At 48.0% G+C, this 15,043-nt stretch overlaps 1 protein-coding gene and 1 pseudogene across 1 annotated transcript in view; both read left to right on the top strand.

Moving 5' to 3' along the window:
• Nucleotides 1-15,043, top strand: part of B4galnt3 (beta-1,4-N-acetyl-galactosaminyltransferase 3) — a 107,074-nt gene that overhangs the window by 32,685 nt on the left and 59,346 nt on the right. The window lies entirely within an intron of this gene.
• Nucleotides 588-1,703, top strand: LOC121432448 (annotated as a pseudogene).

Raw genomic sequence — 15,043 nt, 5'->3', positions numbered from 1 at the left:
GTCAGAGCAAAGATGCCACAGTGAGATCCACACAGTCCCTTCTCCCCTCTCTTTCATTCCACCTGCCCTCCTGCCTCAAGTCCTGTGTCTCCCCCATGACTATTTACCACACAGATAAGAAAGTCATGTAGGTCTGCGAACCCCTGAAGACCTCACTTTCCAGATCCACCGACCGCTTATCAATCTTTATCTCACCCACTCCTACCCCATTAGAAACTGTGGAATACCTACTTCCATTCTTGAAGAATGATGCTCAGGGAAAAGAATTTGTGCTGGGGTATAGCACTTGTGTAGATGTTCAAGGCTCTGAGTTCCGCACAGTGCCACAGGAAGAGAAAAGAAAACAGTATAGGCCAGAGTTTAAGTTAGATATAAAAATCGCTGATTTCTGCTGTGTGGTGATGGCACACACCTTTAATCCCAGCACTCGGGAGGCAGAGGCAGATGGACCTCTGAGTTTGAGGCCAGCCTGGTCTACAGAGTGAATTTCAGGACAGCCAGGGCTACACAGGGAAATCCTGTTTTGAAAACAGTCACTCATTTCACACACCAAGCACTGCGGGGGGGGGGGGGGGCGGTGGGCAGCCATGGCTGACAACCCTGTGTAGGAGCGATTGCTGTGACGGCTGGAGGCAGCTGATGGTGGCCTGGACAGTGCAGCAGAGTTGGCCATGCAGCTGGGCCTAGAGCACCAGGTGGTGGGTGCAGTGAAGAGCCTGCAGGCTCTGGATGAGGCCATTGAGGCTGAGCTTCATTCCACCAAGTGCTGGGGGTTGATCACTGAGGGTGAGGAGGTTTCACACACAGCCAGGAGGCCCATGTGTTTCGAAACATCCCTCTTGAAGGCTTGGTGCAGAGTGAGCGTATGTGACTGCCCAGCAGCAAGGTGGGCTTCAGCAAGACTGTGGATTCAAACAGACAGCAGTGCAGCAGATGGGCCCTGGGTGTTCCCAGTGGCGGGCAGTATAGAGGATGAAGTACAGAGGCGGTTGCCGCTGGTCCAGTCAGGCCAAGCTGAGAAGCTGGCTGATGAGGAAGGAATGTGCCGAGGGAGCTGCTGACCCGAAGTGATCGGAAAACCTACCAGCTGAGCAAGGGCAGGGCCTTAAGCTCCTGGAGGGAGCGGCCCTTCAAGCCCTACAACTTCTCTGCCTGTGATGTGCTCCCAGACAGTGGCCACCTTCTCCTTTTGTTCATGGTCCTCTCCCAGTTCTGACAGATGGGCTTCTCTGAGATGCCTAAGGACAGCTTCACTGAGAGCGCCTTCTGAGACATGATGAGCTAGCTCTTCCAGCCTCGGCAGCACCCAGCACAGCACGTGACCAATATGATGCATTCTTCCCGTGAGATCTGGCTGAGGCCCTGCAGCTCCCAATGGACTATGTCCAGCAGATCAAACAGATCCACAGACCCACTCTCAGGGCAGCTACAGCTGACAGGATTGCAAGCACACCTGGAAGATGAGGCTCGGGAAAATCTGCTTCACACACACACACACACACACACACACACACCAGCGCCTGTACCCTCTGCTTAGCCTAGAAGAAACCCTTCACTCCGGCAAGTACTTCTACATTGATCATGTGTTTCAGAGTGAGATGCTGGATGCCACATACCTGGCCAAGTTCCACCAGATCAAGGGTATAATACCCAACCACGGGCTCACCCTGGGTCACCTCATGAGTGTGTTAAGGGAGTGGTGACCCTGACTCCCTGAGAACACCCAGAGCGGGAAGGGCAAGGCTAAATGTAAGAAAACAAAATAGTGCTGATGGAATGTCCTTCAGTATATGTGTTGCTTTTATTAGTTGATGAATAAAGCTGTTTTGGCCAATAGCTTGCCAGAGTAAAGCCAGGTAGGAAATCCAAACAAAGATATATAGAGACAGTAGGTGGAGTCTAGGAGACGCCATGTAGCTGCTGAAGGAGAAAGATGCCCCACAACCTTACCAGTAGGCCACAGCCTCATGGTGATACCCAGAATAATAGAAATGGTTGATTTAAGATGAAAGAGTTAGCTAATAAGAAGCCTGAGCTAATAGGCCAAACAGTGTTGTAATTAATATAGTTTCTATGTGACTATTCAAGTCTGAGTGGCCAGGGGAAACAAACGCAGTCTCCGTTTGCAATGGTGCCCAGTAAAAGCGACACATATACAGAAGGGCATTCCACATGCTCCCATGCCACTGAGGGAAGGATGATAATCTTCATACTCTTCTCCTTTCTTTTTTTTTTTTTTTTTTTTTAAATATTTATTTATTATATATACAATGTTCTGTCTGTGTGTATGCCTGCAGACCAGAAGAGGGCACTAGACCTCATTACAGGTGGTTGTGAGCCACCATGTGGTTGCTGGGATTTGAACTCAGGACCTCTGGAAGAGCAGGCAATGCTCTTAACCACTGAGCCATCTCTCCAGCCCATCTTCTCCTTTCTTATACCCCCTAAGCCATAAGCTGGGAGAGACAGTCGCTGATACCCCTGTCCCTTTTTATAGAGAGATCTTCCCACCTCATGGATCAGAAGTCTTGATCTTGTAAAGTATGTAGCAGATTGAAAGTGGTGGGAAAGGGAAAAATGTCAATAAAAGGAAGGAAAGAAAGCCTGAGAAAGGATGAGCCTGGGAAGGGAAAGTGCTCGGGAAAACAGAGACGGTTGCAGTGGCCTCTAGTCTGGGGCTCTGACACCCACAGCCATCCCAAAGCTGCCAGAAGGCCTCAGTGGTGATTATGGATATGGAGTGGAGGAGGCAATTAAAGGGGCTGTCCAGTTCCAGCTGAAGAATCATGGCAGTGGTTGGTTGTCACACAGTGGACACCATGTGTGCTGAGATACAGAAGGGCACGCAGACGCTGGACAGAGCGGGTCCATGCCAGCTCTATGTCCCCTCTGGGTCAAGTGTGAACTGATGGAGCTGTGTACCTGATGTGTGCACAGGCTAGAATGCAGCTCCGACTGGTCGTATTCAGTCAGTTTCGGAGATCCTTGTTTTCGGAAACTAATAGGCAGAGTGGGTTTGAAGTGGAACCCTCTCTGCCCCTAACCTCAAATCATACATTATAAAATCTGTCCATATAATTTTCTTGTTGGTTCCTGTCACATCCTGTAAAGGGATGACAGGACACTAAACAGAAACCAGCTCACCCCATGTCCAGAAAAGATGGCCGTAAGGGTGCCAGAAGCCAATGGAGGCCTGATTTCTAGATCTCCAGTGTCATCTGCCTATAACCCCAGGTCATCAAGAGAGAGCTCACCCAGGTGTGTCTGAATCCACCAGCCTGAGATCCATTCTCAGCTAATCGCTGCATAGCTGTGTTTACTTACTCGTTTATACTCTATTAATTTATATCTGGTGGATAATAGATCACAGAAGGGCTAAATTTAGCCAATTAGCATATTTGTGACTTCACACCTTTTCTTCCTTTTTCCTTCCCTTCCTTCCTTCCTTCCTTCCTTTCATTTTTATTTTTTGTGCTTGAACACTAAACATCCACTCCTGTAGAATATTCTTGAAGAATATCCTGTACTAGGGTATAGGTCAGTAGTAGATTGCTTGCATGAGGCCCTGGGTTTGATCCCAGCAACACACACACACACACACACACACACACACACACACACACACGGATTTCCAGCACTCAGCATAGTCCCCAGCACATACCAACTGCCAGTTACTTTTGATCTCACACACAAACACTAAATAATATAGTGACCATGTTTTTAAATCTTCTATTTCTTTTCTGCTTTTTTGTTTTGTTTTCAAGACAGGGTTTCTTTGCTTAGAATTGGCTGTCCTGGAGCTCGCTTTGTAGTCCAGGCTGGCCTCAAACTCAGTGATCTGTCTGCCTTAGCCTCCCAAATTCTGGGATTAAAGTCATGCACCACCAACTGCCCAGCTTTCCCTTTTTTTTCTACTACTCTGCCCTCAAATCCAGACTCTCCCTCCTTCCTCAAAAGCTCTCCGTCTGTGTGCAGTCTTGGTGAGGAAATCACTATCGTTCTTAGGTATTGGCTGGATTATTCTGTCAAGTCCTTAGGCAACTTGAGTTTTAGCTTTGTTTCTTGAATGAATTAATGTCTAGTGAATGAATAAAAGGATGGATACCAAGCTGATGTCACCTAAAGAAATGACCACTTGTAGGGAGTGATGGCATGCACCTTTAATCCCAGCACTCAGGAGGCAGAGGCAGGTGGACCTCTGTGAGTTGGAGGCCAGCCTGGTCTACAAAGGGAGTTTTAAAAAGGGAAAAAGGAAGAAAAACAGCAGCACAGTGGCTATCATGATGATACCCTGTCTTCCAGTTGTCCCTCTTGGGCGACACTGCTCTCCCCTTCCCCGCAATTAGAGAAGTTTTTCTTTTTCTTTCTCACGTTCTAGTTTTTATTGTTTTATTTTTTGAGAACTGCTTTGAATAAACCCCAAATCAAGAACTGGCCCTTGCTGAGATCTGTGTGGGCAGAAATGTGTCCCTTTATTGGCTTGTCTTCTGCAATTGTAGGGCTTTCTCACGCTTTGGCCCGTTTTTTTTTTTTGTTTTTTTTTTGTTTGTTTGTTTTGTTTTGTTTTTGTTTTTTTTTTTCTGAGACCTCTCCCACCGTGCAGGGTGGTGTCTGCCCAGCACACTTCATTGTCATGGCCGGGAGTGCCCAGGACCCTTGTTTCACATTACCCCCGCCTTGGATTGCTATCTGTGTGGAGATAGGGGTCTGAATAGGTCTGCCTCTCAAACTGTCCTGCTTCTGGATTGATAGGAAGAGAGAACAAAGACCCAAAACAAAGGCATGTGGAGCGGGGGGTGGGGGTGGGGGGGGGTGGGGGGTGGGGGTGGAGGGGGGGGTGGTGGGAGGGGGGGAAGGGGGGGCAGGCTTCCAGCCCTCTCCCAGGAAGGGACCCAGGTCAGACAGGCAGTGTGCCACCACGGGCAGCTTCAGGCATCTTTTTCCCTTCTCTTTCATTTGCATAGATTCGAGCCAGTTAAGCTTCAGTCTATGCTCTTCTTAGAAATCAGACTGTAGCCCAGCTGTCTCTTTATTTAACTTCTCAAACGCTGCTTGGCACCCTGAAGTAAACCCTGAGGAGATGCAGCCCTGAGAAATTCTATAAGACTCAGCTTTAGAGGCAGAGCAATTTTGAATGTACTTGGGGTGCTGTGTTACTTTAAAGGAAGCCACGCTGGGTATGTTAGCAACAAGAGGTTTACATTTCTGTGTGTTTAGTGCACGGCTGTAATCCCAGCTCTGGGAAGACTGAGGCAGGAAGACCTTGGGGTGGGTTTGACGCCACCGTGGGCTACATGAGAGAGACCCTGTTTCAGACAAAAAAAACCAATCAAACAACAAATAAAAAATAGAGCATAATATTTGCAGGAGCCCAGAAGCATCATTTTTCCAGATAAAACGGGACCAGATCACAAAGCTAGACAATAATGAGGGCCCAAGCCCTAGACTCCTGTCTCCTAGCCTAGTGCTTTTCCAGTCATGGCAATGATGGATCATGGCAGAATTCTCCAATCTTGATTCTCCTATATTTTTTCCTTTTGCTTCTTTTTTTTTCTTTGACTTAAAAACATTTTGAGGCTAGGTATGGTAGCACATGCCTGTAATTCTAAAGCACTCAGGGAGTAGAGTCAAGAGGAGTATAAATTCAAGGGTAGCCCGGGCTACATATTGAAACCATGTCTCAAAAAAAAAAAAAAAAAAGCCCCAAACTGGGCCAACAAAATGGCTTAGCAGGAAAGTGTAGCACGGATAATAAAAACCCAGAGACAGATATTGGGGTTCAACCTGAAGATCAGAAAAGCAAAACAGCCAAGCCACTAGTGAGTTCTTACCTCTCAGTCTCATTCTGAGGATTCCTAGAGGCAGGATCACCATTTCGGACCGAGGTGGTGGTGAGAGCCAGGGTTTTAATTAATTTTGCTACAGGAAAGTACTTGCGGCTTAAGTCTGGTGACCTGAGTTTGGTCCCTAGAGCCCATGGTTGAAGGAAAGAAGCGACTTCCAAAAGTTATTCAATGACTTACTCATGTATACCGTGACACATGTGTTCACACACACATACATGATGATAATAAAACAAAACCCAAACTGCTAGGCATTGAGGTGCAGCTTTACTCTAGAGATTGAAGCAGGAGAATCACAGGTTAGAGGCCTGCCTAGGCAACTTAGTGAGATCCCCCCCCCTTCCCACAGTGAAAAAGATCGAAGTCATAGCTTGAAGCATTTACCAGGTCTGTATATCCACTACCAAAAAAATTTTCTTTGAGCCAACTAAAACAGAAATGCATTTTTGAGGGATTGGAAGGATGGCTCAGTGGTTAAGAGCACTGGCTGCTCTTCCAGAGGTCCTGAGTTCAATTCCCAGATCCCACATGGTGGCTTACAACCATCTGTAACTGTAGTCCCATGGGATACAATGTCCTCTTCTGGCGTGCACACATGTAGAGAAAACACCCATGTACACAAGTACATAAACAAATAAATCTTTTTAAAAAAGTTTTTGGTGTGGGCATATGTAGGACCTCAATAGCCCAAGGCAGGGAGATGATGAGTTTGAGGGCAGGCCTGGTGTATAGAAAGATGGTATAGCATGTAAGCTTAGCATGTATAGCCACTCTCGGTTCCAACCAGGACCATCTGCATGAACTCACATACACAGCTTTTTATTTAAAGTGTATAATAATAAAAAAGTAAAAACCCAACAATTTTCCGTCTGCCATGTCAGCACCCAGGCAGATGAAGCAGGAGCAGCTCAGTGTGACTCCAGGCTGGGTTCCACAGCACCAAGCCCTCTCAAGAAATGAACACGTGTTGTAATAGGAGCGGCGGGGCTGCGTCCCCGGCACCCCGGCCGCCTCGCTAGCTTATGCCCCAAAATAACAACACACAAATTGTATTCATTTAAACACTGCTTGGCCCATTAGCTCTAGCCCTTACAGGCTAATTCTCATATCCCGATCAACCCATCTCTAATAATCTGTGTAGCATCAGTCTTACTAGGAAAGATTCTAGCCTATGTTCATCCTGGGTCTGAGCTTCATGCATCTGCCTCAGAGAGCAGAGCTATGCGTCTGCCCAGGAGAGGGGAGCATGGCGGCTCTCTGAGCTCACTTCCTCTTCCTCCCAGCATTCTGTTCTGTTTACTCCTCCCACCTATGTTTTAACCTATCAGGGCCAAGCAGTTTCTTTATTGCTTAACCAATGAAATCAACAGATTGATATATGACACTCCCACATCAAACACGCAAAAATCTCCAAACCATATCATGTAAACAAGTGGTTTCTCAGAGGTTTCACATGCTTCCTTCTAGATCCTCCCTCACTTTCTCTTTTTCTTTCTTTATTCCTTCTTTCTTTTTTCTCTTTTAAGACAAGGTCACTCCATCCCTTCCTGGCTGGCCTGGAACTCACTGTGAAGACCAGGCTAGCCTTCACCTTTTGATGATCCTCCTGTCTCTGCTTCCCTAGTGTTTACAAGTGTGTACCCTCAATCCTGGCTTCCAAGTTTTCTATGATTATATAATATTTACATTATAGACATAGGTATATTTTGAAATACACTTAATTTTAGAGTCATTTTATAGTTACAAAGGTACACTAGCCACAGGGTTTTTTTTAATTTATTTATTAAGGATTTCTGCCTCCTCCCCGCCACTGCCTCCCATTTCCCTCCCCCTCCCCCGATCAAGTCCCTCTCCCTCATCAGCTCGAAGAGCAATCAGGGTTCCCTGACCTGTGGGAAGTCCAAGGACCGCCCACCTCCATCCAGGTCTAGTAAGGTGAGCATCCAAACTGCCTAGGCTCCCCCAAAGCCAGTACGTGCAGTAGGAGCCACAGGGGTTTATATCCCTCCCAGTTTTCATACCATCTTACTCCAGGAGAATGATATTTGTCACACCGATGGTCCAGTATCGGAGCACTAATATTAATTAGAATCAGGCTAGGACTGTAGCTCAGCTGCTAGAGTGTTTGCCTGACGCGCTCCAAGTCCAAGGATGCACTCCTGGCTCACCACTCTGAGGTGGAGGCAGGAGGATCATGTAAGTAGGGAGTTGAAGCTGGCTTGGGCTATATTAGACCCTGTTTAAAAAAACTGACGTCCACACTTGTTGTTTTGTTTCAGTGACGCTGGGGACCGAGCCAGGCCTTCATACATGGAAACAAAGGTTCTAACACTTTTCTACACACTGCCCTGTACTTATCTTGTTCACTTATTTTTGTGTATAGGTGTTTTGTCTGCATCAGTGTCTGTACCATATGTGGGCCTGGTGCCTCAGGAGGCCAGACGAGGGCATTAGATCTCTTGGGACTGGAGTTACAGACAGTTGTGAACTACCATGTGGGTGCTGGGAATTGAACCCAGGTCCCCTGAAAGAAGATCCAATGCTCTTAACCACTGTGCCTTCTCTCCAGCCCTCCTCCCCATATTTTACTTTGATTTCCTTTCTAATATCTTTTTCTGTTCCAGGATCCCATCCATTTAGTCATTGTGTTTCCTCGATGTCTTTCTTGGTTGTGACAGGTTTTTTAAAATTAATTTATTTTTATTTTATGTGCATTGGTGTTTTGCCTGTGTGCATGTCTGTGTGTGGATGTCAAGACCTCTAGAACCAGAATTATAGGTAGTTTTGAGCTGTCATGTGGGAACTGGGATTTGAACCTGCGTCCTCTAGAAAAGCAGCCAGTGCTTGTAACCTCAGAGCCATCTCTCCAGCTCTGGATGTGACAGTTTTAATTATTTGCTTAGTTGTTTTACATTTCCTGTATATGGCAATTTCACCCATATAACTGTTTTGAACACCTCTGGGGTAGTATATAAGATGTATACATGTGTGCGCAAGTGTGCACATGCATGCTTGTGTGTACTGGGAGTCTAATCCGGAACACGTGTCTGCTAATTAGGCAAGTGCTCTACCCTGAGCCACTCACCAGCCCCTTACATACTTCAAATCACCCGCCATGTACTGAGGGTTGTACCCCGTCTTCACCCTGCCCTGGCAATAATAATAATAGTGCCTACTATAGAATAATAATAAATAACAATAATAATAAAAATTAAAAATTCGTACTATAAAATAATATTCATAGACAACAATAAGAAAACCAGCAATAATCTCTACTATGAAAGTAACACGGGCTCTAAGTGCCGTCTAGAGAGGTGGGTGCTTCATCCTGCCTTGGAGCTTTGAGCCTTGATGCCGTCACCGGAGCAACAGCTGATGTAGATGATCCCACACAACTCTGGGAAAGAATCTGGTGGCCAGGGACTGGAGAGATGGCTCAGCGGTTGGGAGCACTGGCTGTGATGGAGGAAGGTCATTGGTTAAATAAAGAAACTGCCTTGGCCCTGATAGGACAGAAAATTAGGTAGGCAGAGTAAACAGAATAGAATGCTGGGAGGAAGAGGAAGTGAGCTCAGACTCGATAGCTCTCCTCTCTGGGGCAGAGGCGACGAAGCTCCGACCCAGGATGGACGTAGGCTAGAATCTTCCCTGTAAGCGCACCTTGGGGTGTTACACACATTATTAGAAATGGGTTACGAGGCTGAAACTAATGGGCCAGGCAATGTTTAAATGAACACAATTTGTGTGTCGTTATTTCGGGTAAAGCTAACCCGTGGCTGGGAGCCGGGCAGCAGGAACACAGCCCGCAGCTCATACTACATGGCTGCTCTTCTGGAGGACCCGGGTTCAATTCCCAGCACCCACATGACAGCTCACAACTGTCTGTTACTCCAGTTCCAGGGTTTGATACCCTCATGTAGGCAAAACACCAATGCACAAAAATTAAAAAAAAATAAATTTAGTGAACTGAAGCACTGCTGTTGCTCTTCACTCCACTAAATGACGTGTCTTGAACACTCATGGGAACACTGGGCTTGTCCAAGGAAGCCCTGCAAAAGAAAAGAACATGGTCTTTGTGTGTGCATTTAACAATGGGGCAGCACTGTGGTGTGCACAGTGTTTTGTTGTGCCACTCTGTTGTAATGAGGAGTGGGCTGTGTCCCTGGCACCCGGCCGCCCACCCGGCTAGCTTTATACCTAAAATAATTACATGGAAACTGTATTCTTTTAAACACTGCTTGGCCCATTGGCTCTAGCCTCTTATTGGCTAGCTCTTACATATTGATCTAACCCATTTCTAATAATCTGTGTAGCCCATGAGGTGGCTTACCAGGGAAGATCTTAACCTGCGTCTGTCTGGAGTGGGAGAATCACGGCGACTCCTCCTCACTTGGCTTCTTTCTCCCAGCATTCTGTTCTGTTTACTCCGCCTATCTAAATTCTACCCTATCAGAGGGCCAATGCAGTTTCTTTATTTAACCAATGAAATCAACAGATAGATACAAGACCCACCTCCATCAGTGTTTCCTAGTGCTGGCATCGTATGCTTGGGAACCGGAGCTGAGGGTGTGCATGCTGGTGTGTGAGAGGCCCTGGGTTAAACCTTACTACTTTATCCCCATAAAGGGGAAACCTCTGGGGCCCGGTGTGGTGCTTCTGACTTTAATCCCAACAGAATCAGGCAGACCTCTTAGGAGTTCAAGAACATCCTGGTCCACATGAGTTTCGGGCCAGCCAAGGTTATATAGTTTACATAGTGAGACCCCCGTCTCAAAAAGGGGGGGGGTAATCTTCTGGTGGTCATCGTTTGTAACTGTAAAGTTTTTACATCCCAATAAGCCTCTCCGCCAATGCAATAATCCAAATCAGACCAAATCAAACCGAATTAAAATAGCCCAGGTTTAATGGATGCCAGTGCTTCCAGGTGGCCTTCCATGTTTGTTCTGGGGGGGAGCAGTTTAAATAAAATAGCCTGTGGGAGTGGTCTTGACCCTCCTTGGGGAGGGGTCACCTTTTGATGGGCTTTCTAGGAGGTGAAGTCTGGACTGGAGCAACTCCCAGGGGAGAGGGCTTAGGGTAGAAAGTTCCACCCAAAACATTCCAGACTCCCCTGGATATAGGGGTGCCAGGGGGCTGGGGTGACACTTCCAACCAAATAGTAACTAGAAGTGATCTGGGAAATCACTTACCAGAGGTCCCTTCCCAGTACAACAGATTCTTTTTCCCCCCCTTTTTTTCTTTCCTTTCTCCTCTCCTCTCCTCTCCTCTCCTCTCCTCTCCCCTCCCCTTCCCTCCCCTCCCCTCCCCTCTTTTTCCCTCTCTTCCCCTTTTCCCTCTCCTCCCCTTTTCCCTTTCTTTTTCCCTCTCCCTTTCCCTTTCCCTTCCCCTTCCCCCTTCCCTTCCCTTCCCTTCCCTTCCTTCCCTTTCCCTTTCCCTTTCCCTTCCCTTCCCTTCCTTCCCTTTCCCTTTCCCTTCCCTTCCCTTCCCTTCCCTTTCCCTTTCCCTTTCCCTTCCCTTCCCTTCCTTCCCTTTCCCTTTCCCTTCCCTTTCCCTTTCCCTTTCCCTTTCCCTTCCCTTCCCTTCCCTTCCTTCCCTTTCCCTTTCCCTTTCCCTTTCCCTTCCCTTCCCTTCCTTCCCTTTCCCTTTCCCTTCCCTTCCCTTCCCTTCCTTCCCTTTCCCTTTCCCTTTCCCTTTCCCTTTCCCTTCCCTTCCCTTCCTTCCCTTTCCCTTTCCCTTTCCCTTTCCCTTTCCCTTCCCTTCCCTTCCTTCCCTTTCCCTTTCCCTTTCCCTTTCCCTTTCCCTTCCCTTCCTTCCCTTTCCCTTTCCCTTCCCTTCCCTTCCTTCCCTTTCCCTTTCCCTTTCCCCTTCCCTTCCCTTCCCTTCCCTTCCCTTCCCTTCCTTCCCTTTCCCTTTCCCTTTCCCTTTCCCTTCCCTTCCCTTCCCTTCCTTCCCTTTCCCTTTCCCTTTCCCTTCCCTTCCCTTCCCTTCCTTCCCTTTCCCTTTCCCTTTCCCTTCCCTTTCCCTTTCCCTTTCCCTTTCCCTTTCCCTTTCCCTTTCCCTTCCTTCCCTTTCCCTTTCCCTTTCCCTTTCCCTTTCCCTTTCCCTTTCCCTTTCCCTTTCCCTTCCCTTCCCTTTCCCTTTCCCTTTCCCTTTCCCTTTCCCTTTCCCTTTCCTTCCCTTCCCCTTCCCTTTCCCTTTTTCCCTTTCCCTTTCCCTTTCCTTTCCCTTTCTATCCTGGAACTCACTCTGTAGACCAGGTTGGCCTCAAACTCGGAGATCCACCTGCCTCTGCCTCCTGAGTGCTGGGATTATAAAGGTGTCGCCACCACTGCCTGGCCAGTTGTTTTCTTTAATTGCCTCTTCTCTGTCCATCTCTCTAATCTCAGACACCTGTTTATGGCAGCATCCAGTTCTTATTAGTTAACGAGAGGTAAAACTTCTAGACCCCACACTCTCTGCCCCCATAACTATTCCCTATTTTGAAACAACTTCCTTTATAACTTTTATCTTGGATTTAGGCCTCTCTCTGTTCAAGCCTGAGCCTCTGACCTACTTAACCCCTCGGATTAGCCGCCACCGTTCTCCATGGCTCAGGCTTACCCTGGCATCCTCTCATTTCCCCCCTCTGACCTCTGATTTACATAGGCCCAGTAGTCACAGACTCTGTCCTTTTGGGATTAACTCTCCTAGACTCTGGGTTAACCCTCCTAGACTTTGGACTTGAGAGCTAGACAACAGAGGAAATCACCTCTCAGAGAAGAATCAGGAAGCAAGGTCCTTACCTTGAATACAGTCTTATGAGTTGACGGAACAGGAGCAGCCCAGGCCCCAAGACTTTTTCTTGCCAGGCAATTGTTGTATGGAGGGAAGGTAGAACCTGGGTCCAATAATTTCACTCACCCAACACAGAATTTCTGCCATATCTTGCAGGTATTTGAACCAGGAACATACCCGAGACACTGCTTCCCCTCCAGTACTTCAAAGATGATGGGCAATTTGTCCTGAGACCTTACTGGCCATTGCTGTAACTGAGCCTTTCTCCAAGGGAGTGGTTAAGTTCATTGAACAAAAGGGCTGACAGCAGAGAAATACTTCGCAAAACACAAATGCTTAATAATAAATGAGCATTAGAAGCCAGCCTGAGGCCACTGTGTTTTAGGAAACCCATCTGCTGGAGTGGGACAGGAGACTATGTTCAGGGCAGGAGGGATCTGAGGCAACACGGAATTGTGACTGGGGCAGCCTCCCGAGGGATGTAGATGGTACGGAAACCCAGATATAGAATTAGAGCAGAAACAACAGCTTTGCCCAGGGACGCTTCACTCTCCAAATGTTGATTTCATTGACCTAAATCAAGCCCCGGGTCTCTGTGCTGGGACCTATTTTAAGAGAGTCATAAATATACAGACTCGGAAATGCCTGGTGGGGGTGGCAAGTGGATGTGGTTGCACTCCAGGACAGGATCCGGCTCAAATCACACTCCCCGCCCCTGGATTTCAGGCGGGCTGGAGGGATGGCACTGGAGCTGGTGTTTGCGAGGAGGTGCCAGGAGCTGGGAGGGTTTGTTCTAAACAGGGAGGGTTTATTAGGTCGCTGGCTAGCACATGGGTGGTGGGAGCTGAAAAGAAAGGGGGTCTAGGAACCTCTCGCCATCACACCCTTTTAGACCTTCGCCACACTGCGCTGGAACTACCCCCTTGCCTATAGTCTTTCATTAGATCTGCTGCTGCTGCTTCCCAGGATCGAGACCTGCTCCATATACCTGTGTTCCCTGCACTGGCTCTAGAGTCCAGTCCAAGGTTATTAAGTCGATCTTTAGCTTGGAGAAATAATTTAGGCCCTTCTCCTCACTTTTCAGGTAAGGCGAGTGATGGGCTTTGGCTGCCTAGGCTGGCCAGGGCATGCCACATGCTGTCTGTCGACAAGGCCTCTCTCACCAACCAGGTTTCATCAGGGGTGGAGCACCACGAGACACACACAACTCTGGGTGTTACTGGGTGGGGCTGAGGTGTGGCAACACTGGGCCGACCAGAGGACTGTGAATAGCTCTGCACGCTCAGAGCTGGTCTTGAAAAGTGATAGAGCCCTTGCCTAGCATGTGAGACCCCCCCCCCCCCCCGCCCCACTCCCCAATTCCTTTGAAGCACCAGGAATTTAATATGAGGTTACCCTGCCTGCTGTTTTTGTAAGCCCGGGAAATAAGAAGGCTTTTGTGTCAATTCCCTAAGGAGATAGTGTGGTCTTCTTTGGGGTGACACAGCTCAGGAATGGAGCAGCAACTTTCCCCCAACTCCATGGTCCTCCAGTTTCTTGCTTCTGTGATCTGAGAAATACTTGGGGGTGAGGACTCACCTTAGCTGAGGGACACAGCCTTTCAAGAACAAGCCGGTCTCTTGTGAGATGTTTACACCAGCTCCTACCCAAGGGTGCAGTGTGAGTCATTTAATCTAATTGGTTTAATAAGTAAACGATCCGCGCGCAAAGAGGAGGGGGTTGGGCACGAGAGGGAGGGGCTCTGCTATCTACAAATCCTAAGGAGTCAGCTCTAAGGAAAAACCTGTTGCCAGCTCTCTGGGGACCAGTGGTGATTAAGCTGGGGGTGGGGATGCATTGGGAAGGAGGAGGAAGAGACCCAGACGTTCTGGGGGCGGGAGAGGGAGGTCAGGTTCTCAGTGCCCATCCTAGAAAAGAAAAAGGAATCATTCATTGCTGGCTACAGTTCAGTAGGGGCTGAGGGTGTGGCAGTGCTCGGTGGCAGAGCTCTCACCCACCCTGTGCAAGGCTGGGGGTGTGAGCGTCAGCACCGTATCCCTCCCCTGCCCCCCAAAAAGTACAGTTCAGGGCAAGCGGTATTTAATTTCAAAACTCTTAAATTTTTTTTCTGCAAAGGAACCAAGTACACAGTGGCAATCAGTCTTCTCTCTATCCCCAGAACAGGTAACCACAGGTCTTCTCTCTTATTTTAATCTCCAGGAATTTGCCTGTTCTGAACATTTCATATGAATGGCCCATGTAATAGGTACCCCCGTTGTGTCTGAGGTTTTTTGTTTGTTTGTTTGTTTTTGTTTTTTTGGGACAGGGTTTCTCAGTAGCTATGGAGCCTATCCTGGAACTCTCTGTGTAGACCAGGCTGGCCTCAAACTCATAGAAATCTGCCTGCCTCTGCCTTCCAGGTGCTGGGATTGAAGGCATGCACCACC

This window comes from Microtus oregoni, unplaced genomic scaffold (genome assembly GCF_018167655.1).
Source record: "Microtus oregoni isolate MIOR12 unplaced genomic scaffold, Mior012 000002F_ref0000024, whole genome shotgun sequence".
In the NCBI taxonomy this organism is placed as follows: domain Eukaryota; kingdom Metazoa; phylum Chordata; class Mammalia; order Rodentia; family Cricetidae; genus Microtus; species Microtus oregoni.
The sequence above is the reverse complement of the archived record's forward strand: the minus strand, read 5'-3'. Positions and strand labels throughout refer to the sequence as shown.